This window comes from Vipera berus, assembly GCF_964194415.1.
Source record: "Vipera berus genome assembly, chromosome: 13".
In the NCBI taxonomy this organism is placed as follows: domain Eukaryota; kingdom Metazoa; phylum Chordata; class Lepidosauria; order Squamata; family Viperidae; genus Vipera; species Vipera berus.
In genome coordinates, this window is record NC_138216.1 from 9,839,205 (window position 1) to 9,845,707 (window position 6,503).

Consider the following 6,503-nt stretch of genomic DNA (forward strand, 5'->3'; position numbering starts at 1 on the left):
GATAGATAGATAGACACAGACAGACAGACAGACTGACAGACAGATAGATAGATGGGATAGATAGATAGATAGATGGGATAGATAGATAGATAGATAGATAGATAGATAGATAGATAGATAGATAGATAGATAGATAGATAGATGATAGATGATTGATAGATAGATAGGTAGGTAGGTAGGTAGATAGATAGATAGGTAGATAGATGATGGATAGAATGAATAGATGGGATAGATAGATTAGATAGATAGAATGAATAGATGGGATAGATAGATTAGAGAGAGAGAGAGAGAGAGATAGGATAGATAGTAGCATAGTATAGATGGAGAGAGATAGGTAGATATAGATAGATATAAACAGTAGATTTATAAAGTAGAGATAGATAATAGAGTTGATGATAGAGATAGCAGAGAGAAAGGGAGAAAGAGAGAGAGATCCTTTTAAAAATAACGTCAACTTGCACCAGGAGCCTGGCACAAATTCAAGGGAATTGCCAGTGTTGTTGTTCCTCATATCCCCAACTCAGCTTCCTTGTGAGTCAAAGTCACCCCGATCTGCCAACAAACAGCAATCTGAGGACAAACCCAAAGTGACATCCAAACAAAACCACTCTGTTCCCGATTCCTGGAAACCTACAGTGGCATTTTATGAAAAGGTTGCACAGCGCTGATTTGCATGTTGGAAGCCACCCATAAAGCTGCCAGCATAACAGAAAAAGGCTTTCTGTTGAAATAAAACAAATTATTATTTTTTCTTCGACATCCATGGAGTCAAGAGGATAGGAAATAGAAGAACTCTCATTGCTGGTAGGTGCAGAAATTACTTTTTCGAAGGAATGGGAGAGAGAGAGAAGGTGCTGAGGTATCAGAGGGGGCATTGGAGAAGGTGAGGCAGGAGAGCATCACATCCCTTGTCCCAGATTCAGACTGAAAGCGAGACATTTCCTCAAAAGCTTCTGTTCAAATGACAGGGGGGGTGGGGTGGGAGAAATCCATGGGTTTTAGCAGCAAATGCAGCCAGGCTAAACAGTGTATTAACTTGGATTTAATTATGGATTTCTTCAAATTTAAATAGCCGCCCATCTCACAAAACGAAACGGGGAAACAAAAAAATCTGACACCTTTATTACATCAATAGCGAGTTTGTGTTTCAGATACCCCAATAAAACCCTTGGGCTAGTTCACTCATTGCACCAAGGTATGCATCGTCTTATTTATTGAATAAATGTGGTAGTGGCGATAGTGCATCCTTGCAGGTTTAGTTAATTACTTATTAATAAGCACGATTAATAGTTGCGGAATTGTCCTCCACAGCCATTCGGTGTCACAAGTCACCAGCCTACCTGTCCCCTTAACCCATTAAGCTAATGACATGGATTCTTTAAGTCTGATCTGACAAGTTATGGAACCCCACTTAGCTGAAAACCATAACGGTCTCTTCTGTTGAATGGATGCAGCCAGCCACAACTGTGTCCTGAACCATGGCTAAAGCAAAGATGATCTAGCCAACTGGGTAAAAACAGACATGAACACGACCTTCCAAGCCAAGGTATGGCTCTTAAGTGGGGCTTGATGAATCATTCTCACCGTCAAAAACTTTCTCCTTACTTCTTCTTCTACTCTTGTTTTTTAACAAGCTTCCACCCATTGCTTTTTGTCCTATCCTCAGATGCTTTGGAGAATAAGTCAACAGTCTCTCCCCAGTGGCAGCCCCTCAAGCACTGGAAGACGGCTACCACGTCACCCTCAACCTTCTCTGCCCTGGGACCTTCATTTCATGGCTAGCTTGCACTTCTTCTCTTGATGTTTAGCCCACCTCTGGTCTTGGTTGGGTTCAGGCAATAAAACTCTGGTGCTCCCTTATGTCCTCAAAGCAGGACAGGTTACCGGAATCCAGTGACGACCTGGATCTAATTTCTGAAGTATGCTAGATTCCCTCTTCCTGGTCAAACATGCTCCCATTTGCAGAGAGCATTAAAACTCTTTGAGCATTGGTAGATGCACTCTTTCCTTCTGTTTCTTTAAGGCACTTTGACCCATATCGATGTGTAGGAATTGTCCATCAGGTGATAAAAAGGTAAAGGTAAAGGTTCCCCCGCACATGCGTGCTAGTCATTTCCAACTCTAGGGGCCAGTGCTCATCTCCGTTTCAAAGACGAAGAGCCAGCGCTTGTCCGAGGACGTCTCCGTGGTCATGTGGCCAGCATGACTAGACGCGAAAGGCGCACGGAACACTGTTACCTTCCCACCGTAGTGGTCCCTATTTTTCTACTTGCATTTTTACATGCTTTCGAACTGCTAGGTTGGCAGAAGCTGGGACGAGTAACAGGCGCTCACTCTGTTACACGGCACTCGGGATTCGAATTGCAAATCATCCTTTCCCGGTGCCTTCAGGTACTTTAGACCAAAACATCCCACCTTGGCAACCTAAAGACATGTGGACTTCAATTCCCAGAATTCCCCAGCCAGCATGGAGTGTTGAAGTCCACTGGTTTTAAAGTTGCCAACAGTTGAACCCCTCTGCTTTAAACTATGATTCCCACCCCATCCCAGCTAGCTCTGCCTAGATTTTGTACTGAAAACGGAACAGTTGTGGGATGAGTTACAACTGAGGAAGAGTTCCTTTGAGGAAGAGTTGAATTTGAAGAATAAATCCAGATAGACATTTAGACAGATATTCATCAAGTCCCTTTTTCAGGGATGCCAATGAAGGCATGTTTGAGATCCAGGCAGAAATTCCACCACCCTCATGTCATCTTCACCAAGACCCATGGGCGAGTTCTACAGCCTCTTGAGGACAGTCACAATCTCTTTCCATTTCCTCTCTAGACACTTTTTGCACAAAGGGTCCTTAGGCTGGTGAAAGGACCGAGAATTCAAAAGGAGGCATCCTTTTAGAGTGCCCTGCACCTCGGCCACTTTCGCTTGAAAATCCAGCCGTGCCCAAATCAATGCAAGACTCTACAAACTGGATGGTATTTGGAGATGTCCCCCTCATTCAAACCTCCAGATACGACCAAGAAAAAGCCTATTCTGTAACCCAGCTGGAGGGTCCAACTGCAGGTTAAAAGAAAAAAGAAAAAAAGGACGCTTTGCACGCCCTCAGATACACTCTTGCAGAGATACCCCATTTCCTAATCTCCCCTCTCCACGCACAACCTTCCGGATTCAACTCCCCGCTTAGTCCAGACTTAAATTAAGCCTTAGCAACTCTACTCCTGGGGAAACGCGCGCGTATATTCCAAACGTGTGCGTTCGGGATAGAGGCATATCCCACGACGCGTGTTGGCCTGTCCCTGGGGCTCTATCTCACTCCTCCAAGTTTTCCCGGCCTCGAGGGGGTGGGGGCGTCTCCATGTCCCTTACCTCCTTGGCGTCTCCTTATACAAGCTTGTTTCCCATCCTGGACGGATGGAGAGGTCTCTCGCGCCCCGCAGACCCTCGGCTGGTGGGGAAAACGCCAGGCACGGCACGGCACACCACACCACACCACACCACACCACCACCAGTAGCTCAAGATCGCCCGGGCGCCGCGCCGTTGGAAGAAAGGGAAGAAGCCTGCGCCTCCGCAGAAGACCCGGTCCAGGAGAGGTTTAGCGCGCCCTCGCCTGCCCAGCCACCGCCGCCTCCCCTGCCTCCCTCCCTCCCTCCTTGCTCCACGTGGCGTCCTGCTCGGGGGCGGCATTTTAAAGAAATCTGACTTGGGGGGGCGGGGGAGGGGGCTGGCTGGGTGGATAACGCCTCTCTCCCCAGCGTGGCAAGTTTTTCCTGCGTAAAATTGGGAAGCCCAGCCGGCCAGGCGTGGGGTTCGCACACATCGCCCAGAGCTCCGTTTGTGGTGGGCTGGATAACTCGCCAGTGGGGTCCGTTCACACGACGCGCAGAGCCTCCAGACGGAGGTGGACTTTCCCCCCCCCTCCGTTACAGAGGCCACAGGATGGCTAAGGAGTGGGGTGTTGTTGTTGTTGTTAGTTGCGAAGTCGTGTCCGACCCATTGCGACCCCATGGACAACGTTCCTCCAGGCCTTCCTGTCCTCTACCATCTTCTGGAGTCCATTTAAGCTCACACCTACTGCTTCAGTGACTCCATCCAGCCACCTCATTCTCTGTCGTCCCCTTCTTCTATTGCCCTCAATCTTTCCCAGCATTAGGCTCTTCTCCAGTGAGTCCTTCCTTCTCATTAGATGGCCAAAGTATTTGAGTTTGAGCTTCAGGATCTGGCCTTCTAAAGAGCAGTCAGGGTTGATCTCCTCTAGGACTGACCGGTTTGATCGCCTTGCAGTCCAAGGGACTCGCAGGAGTCTTCTCCAGCACCATAGTTCAAAGGCTTCAATTCTTTGGCGCTCAGCCTTTCTTATGGTCCAGCTTTCACTGCCATACATTGCAATTGGGAAGACCATAGCCTTGACTATACGCACTTTTGTTGACAGGGTGATATCTCTGCTTTTTAGTGTGCTGTCTAGATTTGCCATGGCTTTCCTCCCCAGGAGCAAGCGTCTTTTAATTTCTTGGCTACAGTCCCCATCTGCAGTGATCTTGGAGCCCAGGAAAATAAAATCTGTCACTACCTCCATTTCTTCCCCATCTATTTGCCAGGAATTGAGAGGGCCAGATGCCATGATCTTGGTTTTCTTAATGTTAAGTTGTGGGGTGCATGAATGCAAAGCAGCTTCTGACTCTCCGGCTTTGTTTCCGACGTGCTAAGTTCAGTTCCCAAGCATCTGGGGGGGGGGGAGGGAGGGGTTCCCCTCAATAATTGTGGTTTGGTACGTGGAAGCGCAACCATAAAACGGAGTTGGCTTGGTTCTGGCTTACTATGTTTCTATACCCTTTGATGAATCCATACCCTCCCATTAAATAATAATTAAAAAAAGCATCCGATTGCCATTTAATAGCAATCAATTCTTTTATTCTTTGACTTCCAGCCAAACGAAGGCAGAAGGGAAATTTTGGCTTTAGATGCTGAACCCTCAGAACAGGTCTGAATTTGGAATTAGTGTGTAGTTTGGCAGGTCATAAGAATATAAACGGTGACTGATGCAAACTATGTACACCACACATTTTAAACCGCTCCACATTGTGTGTGTTTGGCAACACAATCTTCAGACTTCAATAGCAGCTCATTTTTCCAAACCTCTGATATTCTCTCTATTTTAGTTTTAACCAGTGTTTTTCAATCTCAGCAACATTAAGAAGTATGAACTTAAACTAATTAATTAATTAACTCCAATTCTTGGCATGGAAGGCCATACAACTTAAAGTTACTGAGATCGTACCTTGAGGTACAAATATTCTATCGTTCTACTTAAAATGAGAACATGCAAAAAAGGACCCTAACGGGTGCCTCATTTATTTTTTACGCTCTTTGTTTCCCCCCCCCTTTCTTTTAGCTATTAAAAGAAAAGATTTGTAAGAACTAGATAATGATTAAAGCATCCCATCTTTAGACTCCACTTTTTTTTTCCGATCCAGAAGGACAAAACAATCCTCTCTTTCTGAAGAAAGTTTGAATCACCAGCACATCAATGTTCTAAGATTTGCCTGTAGCGTCTCCAGTTCCATTTGCAGCACTTGGAGTGGCAGCCAGGGCCAAGCATTTTGCCTTGTTCATTTATTCCCAAGCACTTCTGGATCAAACCAATTGCTTTTTTTAATTTTAAACATCCTGTTTCCATTAGCAGCCAGAAAGTCCTTGCCTCTTGCTAGGATGGAATTGGCTTGCCAAATTTTTAGTTTTGGCTTAATATGCTATGCAGTTCTAGTCAATGATACTTTGTTCGGTTGACACAGTTTAACAAACATGGCTTCAGCTAGAACAAATCTGGGTTATTTTCAGCCTGATTGTAGAACTAGAGTGTAGCCAAAGAACTGCATGGACTTTCAGCTTGAATTAACAGTTTGGTGCAGGGGGCAATTCAGTAATATAATTCCACTAAAAAGACACCAATCTCTATTATCATAGCAAATTAGCAATAATTACCTTAACACAGGTAATCCTCAAAATAATAATAATAATAATAATAATAATAATAATAATAATAATAATAATAATAATAATAATAACAACAACAACAACAACAACAACAACAATAATGTTGGAAGGGAGGTCATCTAGTCCAACCCCCTGCTCAGGCAGGAAACCCTATAACATTTCAGGCAAATGGCTGTCCAGTCTCTTCTTAAAAACTTCCGGTGTTGGAGCATTCACAGCTTCTAGAGGCAGGTTGTTCCGCTGGTTAATTGTTGTAAGTGTCAGGAAGTTTCTCCTTAGTTCTAAGTTGCTTCTCTCCTTGATTAGTTTCCATCTGTTGCTTCTTGTCCTGCCTTCAGGTGTTTTGGAGAATAGCTTGGCTCCCTCTTCTTTGGGGCAGCCCCTGAGATATTGGAACACGGCTATCATGTCCCCCCTCGTCCTTCTCTTCATTAAACTAGACATACCCAATTCCAGCAACTGTTCTTTGTATGTTTTAGCCTCCAGGCCCCTAATCATCTTTGTTGCTCTTCTC